The sequence below is a fragment of the Falco punctatus genome (genome assembly GCF_963210335.1).
Source record: "Falco punctatus genome assembly, chromosome: 9".
NCBI classification, from domain to species: Eukaryota; Metazoa; Chordata; class Aves; order Falconiformes; family Falconidae; genus Falco; species Falco punctatus.
In genome coordinates, this window is record NC_137589.1 from 46,213,138 (window position 1) to 46,225,507 (window position 12,370).

The 12,370-nt window shown below is 56.2% G+C and overlaps 1 protein-coding gene across 4 annotated transcripts in view; it reads left to right on the plus strand.

Moving 5' to 3' along the window:
• Positions 1-12,370, plus strand: part of RXRA (retinoid X receptor alpha) — a 119,226-nt gene that overhangs the window by 45,280 nt on the left and 61,576 nt on the right. The window contains exon 1 of one of the 4 annotated variants that reach the window (XM_080400848.1): positions 4,012-4,220. The exons of the other annotated variants lie outside the window; for them this stretch is intronic. The gene's annotated coding sequence lies outside the window, so the exon portion shown is untranslated. Of the gene's footprint in view, positions 1-4,011; positions 4,221-12,370 lie in introns of those variants that run through there. 4 annotated transcript variants of the gene reach the window in all.

Below are 12,370 nucleotides of genomic sequence, written 5' to 3' on the forward strand. Positions count from 1 at the left end.
TGCTGGGTGGATGTGGTGCTCCAGGGAGCAAAGCAGCTGCAGTGGCTTGTTGCAGGGGTGCAGCCCTGCACTGTGCAGCTTTTTTCCTGGTCTGTGGGGCCTTATCCAGCAACAGCATCACCTTGCAGCCCCACGCTGGGCTGCTTTTCCATTGTACAGAGCCTGCACACATCTGGCTGGCTCTGCACCACCCTGGCTGCTGCTGGCCCGGGCTCGTTGGCAGGAAATACTGGCCAGCCGTGCCAGCGTGCCCGTCCGCTCCGGCGAGGCTCTTCTCCCCTGTGGCAGGCTGGGATGGGGCTGTCGGATCCCCTCCTGCAGGGCTGTGGGCTGGGCTCTGGGCTCTCACAGGTCACTGCTGGGGGAACCAGCACCATTTGCAGCTATTTCTGCCTTTCCTTTCCCAATTCTTACAAATTTGGCGCCATGTTGGGGTGCAGGGCTTGCCCCCATATTTAAACCACAGGTGCTCTTGGAGGTCCTGGGACTTTGAGAAGGTGTTGGCTGCACCTCCTTTTGCACCTCTTGCTGCTCCATCTTCATCCATGTCTTCCTCCACCAGGTGCACAGGAGCACATCTGTGGTCTGCCCTGGCCTGGCTCTCCTGGATGGGCTTCTCTTAGGGATGGATCCCCCCAGCTATGCACGAGGGGCTCTGTCCCCCTCATCTCCTGTGCAGCTCTGGAGCCTGGGACCTGGGGTTCCATTTCCAAAGCCAAAAAGTCCAACATGCTGGTGGCTTGTAGACATTTCTTTAAGCCCGTGAGCTGGAGGAAAATGCTCCAGTGCTGGGAGTCTTTCCCTCCAAGGAGCTTTGCCCAGGGGAGGCAGAGGACACCAAGAATCTCTGGATTTGGCACAAAGGAGCAGATTTTACCCTGGAAGTCTTTATTCCACACCTGCAGTGGCAGGGCTGGGGAGGGTCTGTCCTGTGGGACTGACCCTTGGATTTGGGCTTTGCATTCCTTGCAAGTCCATGACTTTACCGAAAGGAAAAGCCCAAGGGAGGCTTCCTCCCACCCTGCTTTTTCATCCACCACCCCTGCATCTGCTTGCACTGAGATGTCCCTTAACCAGGGTGTTCCCGCTGAGGTTAGTGGGAAGATTTGAGAAGTTATTTGAATGCCAGACTCAAAGGAGGCAGCAGAAACGCTCCTGGAGCTGTTACCAGCCGACATCTGGGCGCTCCGCAGAGCTCTGGTGTCAGCACAGCTGAAAGCAGAGGAGGTGGGAAGCCCCAGACACCTGCAGTTTGGTTAATAAATATTTATTTGGAGGTGACAAATAGTCTTCTGGATAAAGCCTAGTTAGCAGAAGGAAGATTGTGAGGGAGTGACAGGGTGTGCTTTTTTTGAGGCTTTACTGTGGGGATGTTGAAACAAGCAGCTGATGAACCAAAGGATGTCGAAATCTGCGTTCATTTCCCTACACGGGCTGCCTGAAGTCAGGGGACACAGGCAGGGGACACAGGCAAACATCCCCCCTTGGCAAGGGAATGTCTGGCACAAGGCACCCTCATCCTGTGGGGACCGTGGGAATCTGGCTGGGGGCTGGGGTCGCCCCCCTCTCATGGGTAACATGTGATAAGGGGGGTTAGGAGCCAGGGAGGATGCAGCAACCCTGCAGACAGCGTTGGTATAGATAAAAAGACACAGTTTAATTGTTTTCTTAAAAAAGAGAAGCAAAGGGAGGGGAGGGGAGCTGGCCTGGGATGGGAGGGTGATCGGTGCCATCACCTCGGCGTGTCTCGGGGCTCCGGTGGGTGATTTCATGGTGCTTGGAGCTGGGACTGGGTGGGTGTCCCAGGCACTAACCCCATGTGCCCCCACAAGGCTGGCCCACACCTCCCGGGCAAATGGGAAATCTGCTTCGGTTTCTCCCTGGTTCTTCTGTGTGTGATGTGGGGAGGGGAAAGTTTCTGTACTGGGACTTTGGAGGACTTTCTGTATATAAGACCAATATCCAGCAGAGTTTGTCTGGGCATTGGGGCTACTGTGTGTTGTAGGCAGTGGGGACAAGGCCATCTCCTGGGGTTTGGCTCTCTCCTCCTTGCTCCGCAGCGGCCTCAGCTTGTCTTCAACCAGCCCCGGTGATCAGCGTTTCCACCGCTTTCTGGTTGCTCTTAGTGAGCCAACATCTAATTGCGATACCCATCTCCGCAATTAAAGCCGCCTAGAGATAAAGTGCACCGTGGATTGCTGCTGGGCTGCGGGAAGCACTGCGTTTATCCCGGGGTAGGCTGGGGGCTGGCGGCTGCGCATCCATCCCTGTCCTGACGCTGCTGCTGCTGCTGCTGCTCCTGCAGATGCTGTGTGCCCTGCGTTGCAAATGTGCCGGCGGTAACTCCAGCTGCAGGGAGTGAGAGGATGAGCTGGGCAGCTCAGTACCGGTGACTCAGTATCTTCTGGCTTTGGAGGAAGCGGCTGCTGGAGATGCTGCTGTGTGTGGGCAGCAGGGCAGCGCTCGGCTCTGCCCAGCCAGGCCACATCCTGCAGTGGCTCAGCCCCACGCCACGCTGGAGCGGGAGCCTGGGATGCGGCAGGGTGTGGGAGTCAAACCCACGCCGTTCCTTGCAAGGCACGTACTCCCGGCAGCCGCTCTGCGGCACATCGGGATGCTGGGGTGAGCGTGCTGCTCTTGGGCAGCTCTAGCTTGGGGTGGACACAAGCACCAGGAACTTCTGGTCTCATCTTGCTGGTGCAGGGAGGTTTTTTGCAGAGATCTTCCCTGGGGCTGGCAGCCCTCGCTCAGCAGGTCGCTGGTGTGCAGGCACTGGCCTTTTTGGGCTGGAGGCTTGACAGGAGCCCCCTGAGATGCTCCTGGCTCTGTGCGTGCTTGCACCCAGGGGTGCTGTGGAGGGAGGAACCACCAGGGAGGAACACTGCCTGCCGCTGGCTCGTCTTCACTGCGGCTGCGTGTGGAAATGGGTTCAGCAAAATCAAACCTCTGGAAACACCCGGCTCTGGCATCGGGGGAGGCTTTACCCTCCCCCCCCAGGAGCAGCACAGCTCAACCAGGGAGCGAAGCCACCGGGCCATGTGTGAACAAGCACAGAGAGGCTGTGGAACTGCTCTGCTGTCCCCTCTCCTCCCGTGGGGACAGGGGGTGGCAGTGGCAGAGCTGGCAGCGGCGGAGGGGGAGGGAGCCCACGGCCTGGGAGATTAATAATAGAAACGCTGGCATCCGTTTTAGATTAGCGAGGGAAAGCTCAGTACCCATCTCGCCCAGCATGTAACTTTAATGCTGAGATAATGAGCAATGATATTTATTTGTAAAAGATCTGGAGATATCGCTGCCCGGGGAGCAGCCAGGAGCTGTCAGAGCCCTGCAGCGGCTGCTCCGAGCTGTAACCCAAGCGCTCTCCTCCAGCCGGCTCACTTTTCACACTCCAGCTCCGTTAACCGAGCAGGGCATGTGGTCTGACTCAGAGCCCTGGCGAAGATTTGCCCAAGTTGCTCGTGATTTGGGCCGTTGCGGTGAGGAGACAGCTGTCTTGCAGGATGGGCTAGAAACATCCCCCAGCACCCGCAGGTCAGGCTGCCGGGAGTGGGTTTAACCCCATCTCTGAGCCTTCCTGGCTGCTGTCCCCTCTCCCAGCCATCCAGGCATCACAGCTGGAGCATCGGCTGCTGGCAGGAAGGATGTGGGGTGCGGGGAGGAGGTGGCACAGCACCAGCCGAGCTGGCGAGGGGAGGGCGGCACGGAGACCCTGCGAGCAGGTGCTTCCCTCCGCCGAGCCACTGCGCCAGCTGAGATTTTGGGGCTCTTCTGGGGAGTTTGGAGGCAGACAGCTTTTCCTGGTGGCAGGGCTTGCCTCCTCCCGGCTAGGTCCAGGAGGATGTTGGGGGCAGTGACGACCTCGGCTCTGGGGAAGCGGTTGGGTCTCCTGGGCACCTGGGCTCCCTCAGCCCCCCCGGTGTGGGGACGGGGCTGCTCCTGCTCCCCTTCCCCTGCCTGGCTCGGTCCGGGAGGGCTGGAGGACGCTGCCACCGCCGTGCCCAGCCTTGTGTTGTGTAACCGGACAGGAGGCAGGCTTAGGCTGTATTTGGCAGGTGGGTGTCCCTTCCTTATTAAGCCATCCCCTGGGTAATTACTGGGTTAAGGCCTGATGAGATAATGCTTCATTATTTTTGTGCTGTTGGGGGATTAGGAGCAGTGGGATTTCTCAAAGGCTTTATCTCCGCTAAGGTCCTTGGGCTGCGAGGCACGTTTGCAGGCGGGTAAGGGGACCTGGGCTCTGCCAGCCCTCCGGCATCGCTTTTCCCGCGGGGGTACGTGCCGGCACATGGGGTGGTGGGTGCAGGTGCAGCGGCTCCAGGCGGGGGGGAGCCCAGCATGGGGGGCTGCTCACTCCTAGCCCCGGCCGAGGCTGGCGAGGCTCTGCGGTGAGGAATCTCCTTTTAACGCTGTTGCAGCCCCATTCATCACCGCGCTCCTGCAGCGGGCTGCGCGCCAGCGGGAGGGAGGAGGTGACACTTACAAATAAACAGGGAGGTGGGTGGTGCGTGCCGAGGCAGGGAGCGGGGGGTGTCCCGGGGGGCTTCTCCCGTGATTTATGGCCGAGATGACGTGAAGCTATCAGTGTAGCCTTTGGAAGCTGTTTACTAACAGTAGTGTCTCCTGGATGTTACACTGGTGTGGGCTGCTCATGGGGCTGCGAGGGGAAATGAGTGATACCCGTGCATCGCTCCTGCGACGTCGCTGCTTTTCCCAGAAGCGTGACTAGGGATGGCTGCAGGGTGCCGATGGGACTGGTGTTCAGCCCTCTTGGAGTCTCAGAGATGCTCTTAGGAAGGAGTTTAGGTCACTAGAAGAAGGAATAGAGTAAAATATACTTAATGAAACAGGCCTGGCTCGGCAGGGGCTCCCCTCCTCCCTGCCACCCCGGCGCAGCCAGCCCTCGAGCTGGAGGGACGGAGCTGGCACCGGAGCAGGGAAGCAGGCAGCCTGGACACGGGCCAGCCTGCGCACTTGATCCAAACACAGCTGGAGCTGATCTGATGAAGTGAGAGGTTAAGAAGAGAGCATCTGTTATCTAAAGGGGACACACAGTGGGAAACTGTAAGCTCTTTATTCCCCCCACCCCACCCCCTCTGTTCAGTGCATCATCCCTGACTTTATTTCTTTGATTTATTAAGGAAGCCTGCGCTTCCGGGGCTGTAATTAAGTGCCTCTGTGTGAGCTTTTGATAGTGAGTGAATGATATAATGGCTTGCACATTTGCCGTCTGCTCAAGTGCTTTAGGATCTAGATAACACGAGGAGGGATTTCTTCTGCCCACCAGGGAGCTGCAGTGGTGCTGGGGCTGAGTCATGGTGGGGTTTAGCCAAGCGTGGTGGGCTGTGCCGGAGGAAGCGGGGGAGGATGCAGGAGCTGCTTAGCACTGCAGTGGGAGCAGGGTTCAGGGGGTATCCATGGCCCAAGGTACAGTTAGCTGAGAAGGGAGTTCACATCCCCTTGCAGAAGACCATCACAGCATCTTTACTAGCTCGAGTGTTGACCCTCCCAGATGTCCTTGTTCCCTCCCAGCCTCGCGTGGTGCTGGAGGTGGAGAGGGGACCACGACCCCCCGCCGAGGCTCCGGGCTGTGCCACGGTGCCATCCCGGGGTGTTTTTCTGGTAGAGCATCCACAGCCCCGGCAGCATCCTGCCTGATGCGCAGGTTTCCCTCCGCTGCCAGAGAGGAGTTTGCTGGCAGCGCGTTGGTGCGGAGCCAGGGGCTGGGGAGCGCTGGCCGGCAGCATCTCCCGCTGCCTCTGCCAGCTGCTGGAAAGGGGCCAGCGCTCGCAGCCACGCGCAGCTGGAGGTGCCACCAGGATTTTGCTGGAGCTGTGTCACCCCGCGCACCCTCCTGCAGTTTCCTTGCACGCCACCTCCGCCCCTGCGAGGTGTTGCCCTCTCTATCTCCCTGCACAAGCAAAGGCTCCCGGGCAGGGGTGGCATTTCTAGGCAGATGTGCCTATTACTGTAATGCCAAGGGAAAGGTCTTCTGCTCTGAACCAGGAACCTTGAGCGAGTGGTCCAGTTTGCATTCCCACTGGGCATCTCCATGTGCCACACTCTGGGCTGCCCGGCACGGGGGTCTCTTTTGCTGCTGGCAGCCCTGTCCTTGTCCCTTTTGGTGTCCCAGACCATGCAGGGACCTGGCAGTCACTGCTGATGTCTCCGACTTACCCCAGGGCTCAGTTCTGCCGCCTGTTCCCAGGACGGGTGCTGAGTCTCTGCCTGTGCCCCCAGCAGTGCTGCTCTGGCACACCATTCACCCACGCCTGGGTTTTAGGCAGAAATAAATGTCTTTTTACTGTAAGGACCATTTTTGATGCATAAACAGGATTATTTTAGTGGCTTGGCCAACGGCCACAGGAGGAGCCAGCTCACGGTGCGGAGCAGCATTTCGGCTGCGTGCACACACGCACTTTTACTGCTGGTGGGGGTGGGGGGGGGTGGGGGGCTGGGCAGGAGGAGGAGGAGGAAGGGGTAAAAAAACCCAACCCTCCATGTAAATAAACTTAAAAATAAAAAGTGACAGAGATTATTTGCTGCTTAATGAACTAAAATGTCCAACCTCCCACTGAGCGGCAACATTGTTTATAAACTACAGAAAGGGCTTTATTTTAATGGGCAGTAAATCTCATTCATCCCCAGCCCTGGCAGTCTGGAGCGTGCAGGATGAATAGCCTGGCGCTGAACGCAGCCTCCTCGCTCCTGGGCTCCCTCCGGCCAGCTTCTCTGATGGGTATTTTTTCTCCCCTTGCCCACATTTGCTGTTTTCCCCCCTTTCCTCCACTCCTTCCTGATCCCCTCCGCCGTGCTGATAAGGGGGTTATCTGGCCAGGAAGAAAGGAGGAATCTGTCCCTGTGCCTCGGCGTGTCACATCCGCTCAGTTTTGTTTATTCACTTGAAAAATGCCTCCCCCATTCTGTCTTTGGGTGGCAGCTGGAGAGTGGCCCGAGATAATCACAGTCTTATTTTTTATTTATTCCTCTTAAATAAAGCTTCCTTTAGCCTGCAGGCAGATTTTGTCCGGTTGCCCCCATCCTGCTCCTGTGCTCCTTGCTCTGCAAACAGGGCGTGAGAGTGATGGTGAGTGGAGCAGAACCCCCTGTGCTGCAGGCAGATCCCTCTCGCAGGGGACACGGTGACTCTGATGCAGGGACAGTCCCACCGAGCCCGGCATGGAGGCTGGACATCTGTAAACGTAGGAGCAGCATCCCCTGCCCCACAGATGGCATTCGGCAGTCAGACGATTGCAAGCGGAAAATAATTATTGATATTCTGTCTCAGGCAGAGTCTCGCAGAAAATAAATATATGGTCTGAGCATCCATGGAAATGAGCGCATCTGAGCTGGGGGGCGAGATGCTTGCGAGAGGTTTCGCTGCTTTGGGTTGAAAGGGATGATGGCAAGTTGTTCTGAGCTAAAAACAGGTTAGGGAGCTGGTCAGGCCTTGTGTGACACGGGGCTGTTGGCGAGCAGGCACGTTGCTGAGGTTTGAGCTGGGGGCTCTGGAGCCACTGGGGAGCATCGGGAGCTGGTACCGGCCACGGGAGAGGGACCACGGTTGGGTCAGGTGGGAATCTCAGCTGTGCCTGACTTTCCCCAGGGACAAATCAGGCACCTGGGAAGCTTCTGACCATAACTCACAGGGTGATGTACTCCTAAGGCATGAAAGAAAAGAATAAGTTATCTATTCCCGTTTGAGTTTTATATCCATAATCTGCCATTAATCAAACTAGGACTACAAGATCCTTACTTAGGCCTAATCAGTGCATAATGGATTATCTACAGGAACTAATAAAAGGTAATTATCTATGCTTTGCAAGTTCCAATTACTGTACTTATATGATCAATTAATTCTTGTAACAGTTTCACAGGTGCGATTTGTGTGACAGCGTTAACGCGGGCTCCAGGCAGAGGCTCAGTGCCTGCCTGGTGGCACGGCTGCTGGTGGCACAGCTGTGGGTGGCACGGCTGCTGGTGGCACAGCTGCTGGTGTCACGGCTGTGGATGTCACAACTGCTGGTGTCACGACTGCTGGTGTCACGGCTGCTGGTGTCACGGCTGCTGGTGGCACAGCTGTGGGTGGCACAGCTGCTGGTGGCATGGCTGTGGGTGGCGTGGCTGCTGGTGGCACGGCTGCTGGTGGCACAGCTGCTGGTGTCACTGCTGTGGGTGGCATGGCTGCTGGTGTCACGACTGCTGGTGTCACGGCTGCTGGTGGCATGGCGGTGGGTGGCGTGGCTGCTGGTGGCACAGCTGTGGGTGGCACGGCTGCGGGTGGCACAGATGCCAGCGTGCAGCACCAGAACAAGCTGCCTCCACGCAGGGAGCTGCCAGGCAGCAAGGGGCTGGTGCTCACGGGCTTTCAGCCATGCACGGTGGTCCCACTCCCAGCAAAAGCACTTCTGCCCCGTGTTGTTTCCCTCCTCGAAGCAGGAGACGGGGCACAGGTTCGGCAGCCGCTCGGCCCCAGCCGTCCCTGTGTCCCAGGGGACATTACCCCTGTCCCAGCACCACCTCGGGGAGCCCCGCTGCCCCTTCCCATGCCCCAGCCCGGCCAGCGCAGCCGTGCAAGCCCCGTGCAAAGGCAGCTGGCTCCAGTCAGCTCCTTCTCCCGCCTGTCCTCACGTCCCTCTTGCTGGCTTGGAGTCGTCGGAGGGTCTTAAAAGGAGGAAGAAATATTCTAGCAATGTCTCTGCAGTTTTAGGGATGGCTTACAATTACAATAAACTTGAGACATTTTACATGTCCACTTGGGGCCCAGCATTGTTACGGTAATTTGAAGCAGACTGAGGCAAGGCTTGTGGCAGTGGCAGATCTGAGGCTGTGGCAGGAACCCGGGGTTGGAGGAGGAGAGGTGGTGGGGAATGAAGGAAAACACCATTTCTACCATGCTGGTTGGAGCTATGGAGCCAAATCCTCCCAGGCTGACCCTGGACACCTCTTTGCAATGGTGCAACCTTGACTCAACGACTCAGCCAGTAGTTCTTCGTTCTCTTTTGGGGGATTTTTTTAATCTTCTGGAGCTCAGTGTCACCTTCTGATGTCCCCCAAGACTGCACTGTGTCAGAGCATGGTTTGGATGAAGTTGTTCACTTAGACCTGGGGTCCTGGAGCCAGGTTCTGCCCCTGAGGTGGCCTTACTGGGACATGTGTCACCTCTTCCACACCCACGGGCTTTGGGTGGTGAACCAACCCTTCTCCCAGGGGTACATCCACAGCCCTTGGGAGCCCAGGGGAAAGTATTTGATGGGTTGAATGAAGTTTTCTCCGGCTCTTCCTTGGCGTGGCGTGCAAGGTGCCGGCTGGATGGGTCGGTGGGGCAGGGTAGAGCAGAGAGGCCGGGGCACGGAGCTGCCCTCCTTGCTCGTACCTGGCTTTTTCTCCGTGCAAGAAGGAGAAAGCAAAGGATAAAGAGGACAGGAGCTTGATAGGGGGATGACTTTCTGGTGGGAGACCCTGGGGCTTTGAAAGTGTTTCTGAGTCAGGAGCATCATGCTCCCACACAGCCCAGAGACCCAGAAAGGGCTGCTTGGAACATTTTGGTTTGATTTCAGCCTTTGCAGAGAGTTTTATGTCACTGCAGAGGATCAGAAACAAGAATTTGTTTCAATACATAACTTGTTTTTTTAAAAAAAAAAACTGTCGACATGGGATCTTTTGAGACTTCCCATTGTTATTTCTCCCCTTCCCCCCAAACATGAAATTAATTCGTCAGTTTCAGTCCTTTTTCTGGGAACGGTCTTGATTTCGTTGACATTTTTGGTTAACAAGGGAAAAAGCAAACCCACAGGAAAAAAAAAGAAAAAACAACCCCCCCCAAGCTTTTCTACTTAAAAAAGAAACTCCCCTCCCAGCTCTCCCAGTGACCGTGATACAACCACTGCTTTGTTCCCAGCACGGTTGATGTTGTTCCCAGCTTGGTCTGAGCTGCTCCGCCAGCTGGGGACCATCCTGGATGGGGCCGCAGGGGAAGGGGCTGTTTCCTCCTCTCTGCTTTTGCTTGGGCTTGGGGACACGATGGCATCGGTGGTGCACGAGGGGTGTTTGATGGAGGAGGGCATCTCGGCGAGGCTCCTCTCCGTAGTGGCCACAGCTGCCTGGCTCGGTGGGAGCGCTGCATTGCGGTGGGTTCAGGCATGCCTACGGGTTTGCCAAGTCAAGGGACGGGGAGGTGGATGTGGGCAGGCAAGGCTTCGTGTCTCTATCACCTGCAGGGGAAACTGAGGCACGCAGGCAACGGAAATATCAGACCTCAGGGCAAAAAATGATGCTAAGGACAGGAATCAGCTCAAAGAGCAGCCCAGAAGCCCCAGCGCAGCCCTGTCCTCTCCCCATCACCATGTGCCAGCCCCCCGGCAGGATGGTCCTCAGCCCTGTGCGGTCCTCCTGCGCTGATCCCCGGTGCCGTGCGCTTCCCTACGCCCAACAGCCTCTGCTTGGCTTCTGGCCTTGTCCACCGCTTCCTTCGATTTTGTTTTCTGAGTCTTGGCCACCGTGCCCAGCCTCGCCAGCGCACGGCAGGGAGGAAGCACTCTCCATGCTGCTGGGGGATGCTGCCACACGCAGCCCTCGCAGCGCCCGACCACAGCACCCAGCCGCCTCCAGAGCTGCTTTTTTCTTCTCTTCTTTCTTTTGTTTCCGTTTCTCTTTTATTTTTTTTTTCTTTTCCCAAGCAAGCCACCACAAGCTCCTTCAAACATTCCCCTGAAGATTATTCTCCCACTTGTCTGCAACATGTTTGCAATGCTGAAACTCCCGTTACCCCATCCCAGCCGTCTGTGCTTGCTTTCTTTTCTTGGCTCAGCTTCTGGATTGTAGGGACCAAGTCTGGGCATGCCAGTTCCCATTCAGTACATTTTCATACCTTTGATTCCACCTTCCCCTTGACAACCCGGGGCCGGATCCCAGAGGCTGTGCAGACGTGACTCTCTCTGCCCCGTGGATGTGAGGTTTGCTGGATAGTGGTGGGGTTCGGAGCTTGACACCCACCCTCTGGCTGCCTCTGGTTGATTTACACCTTTCTGGGACAACTCTTCTTGCACTAAACTCCAAATCAGCGTGGTGGCGAGGTAGCAGAGTTGGGTGGGTGATGCTGGCTGGGTGCTCAGGGTCCTGACGTGGGTGCTGGGCTCACCCGTGGGTTCCTGGGTGCAGGAGGGCAGCGATGCCGTGCCCCAGCCTGGCTGTCTGACCCATGGAGCTATAGGCTCCCCAAACTGTAGAGTCGGGTGCATTTGTGTCATCAGACAGTGTCAGTGTTAATTAATGTAATACTTCAGATTGCACTAATCATAGGTCTTGTTTGATAAAAACCCCGATCAACCCTATTTGATAGGGTTTGCAAAGTGTGGTCTTGTGGGGTCGATGGCAAGCTGCTGGCTGCAGCAGGCGTAGAATAAGACCGGTACAGAGGATGTTTAAAAATGCCACCCTTGGTGACAGAGAATCGCTGCTAAATAGCTGCTTGGCAGTGGGAAAAGACCAATAACTGTTTGTCGGGATTATGAAGCATGCGGTTTGGCAAAGCCTGGCTTAGCAAGGGTCGAATGCAGATAGATACATGTTGCAGACCATCTTTGCATTTGTTTGTTCGCTTTGTTTTAATTTGAAACTCAAGCCTCTTCCCTGTGGTTAGATCCTCCCAGCTAAGCAAGTTTTAGCACAGAGAAGTTGCTTAAGGAAGAGAAAGGATGCTGGACGTGGCATAAAGTGAGAGCAACCACTGTTACCGCAAACGCTTCCCGACCTCTGTTAACAAAACCATCAGTGCTCTTTGCTTGCTTCTCTCCATTCGGCCCCTTTTCCAAGTGCAGTTATTTTCTAAGCCAACATTGCAGGTTTTATTACTACTGCTTATTATTTAAATAATGCCAGAGGTGTGCACAGCGCTTTACAAACACGGGAGAAGAAAAGGTCCTTACTCAGAGGAGTTTTTATTATAATTTAGATCGTTGTAGTAAGTAAGTAATTAAGGCTGAGAGGGGGCAGGCAGCGCTGCAGACCAGTGCCAGAGCAGCAAGGCAAATGGACCGGCTTTGAGCGAGGTCCTCATGCGATTTTTCAGCTGGGACTAGGGATGCTGATCCTAGTCCCATCACAGCGAGGCGGGTGATGGGAGAAGCATCGGCTCTGCCACACCAGGTTAAGCCACTGCTCCCTCAGACACAGCTCATCTGACAATGGCGAGATCGCAGGGCTTCGAAAAGGAAAGGGGAAAACAATCAAGGACTTGTGCCACCCGGTAATGCACTGACCCAATTGTGCACTGCTGTGTAAGTGGAGGGAAATTCCTTCCTGACCCTTGTACCCATCAGCCCATGCCCTGAAGCATGAGATTTGATTTTCTTTATCTGGCTTTTCCATAATT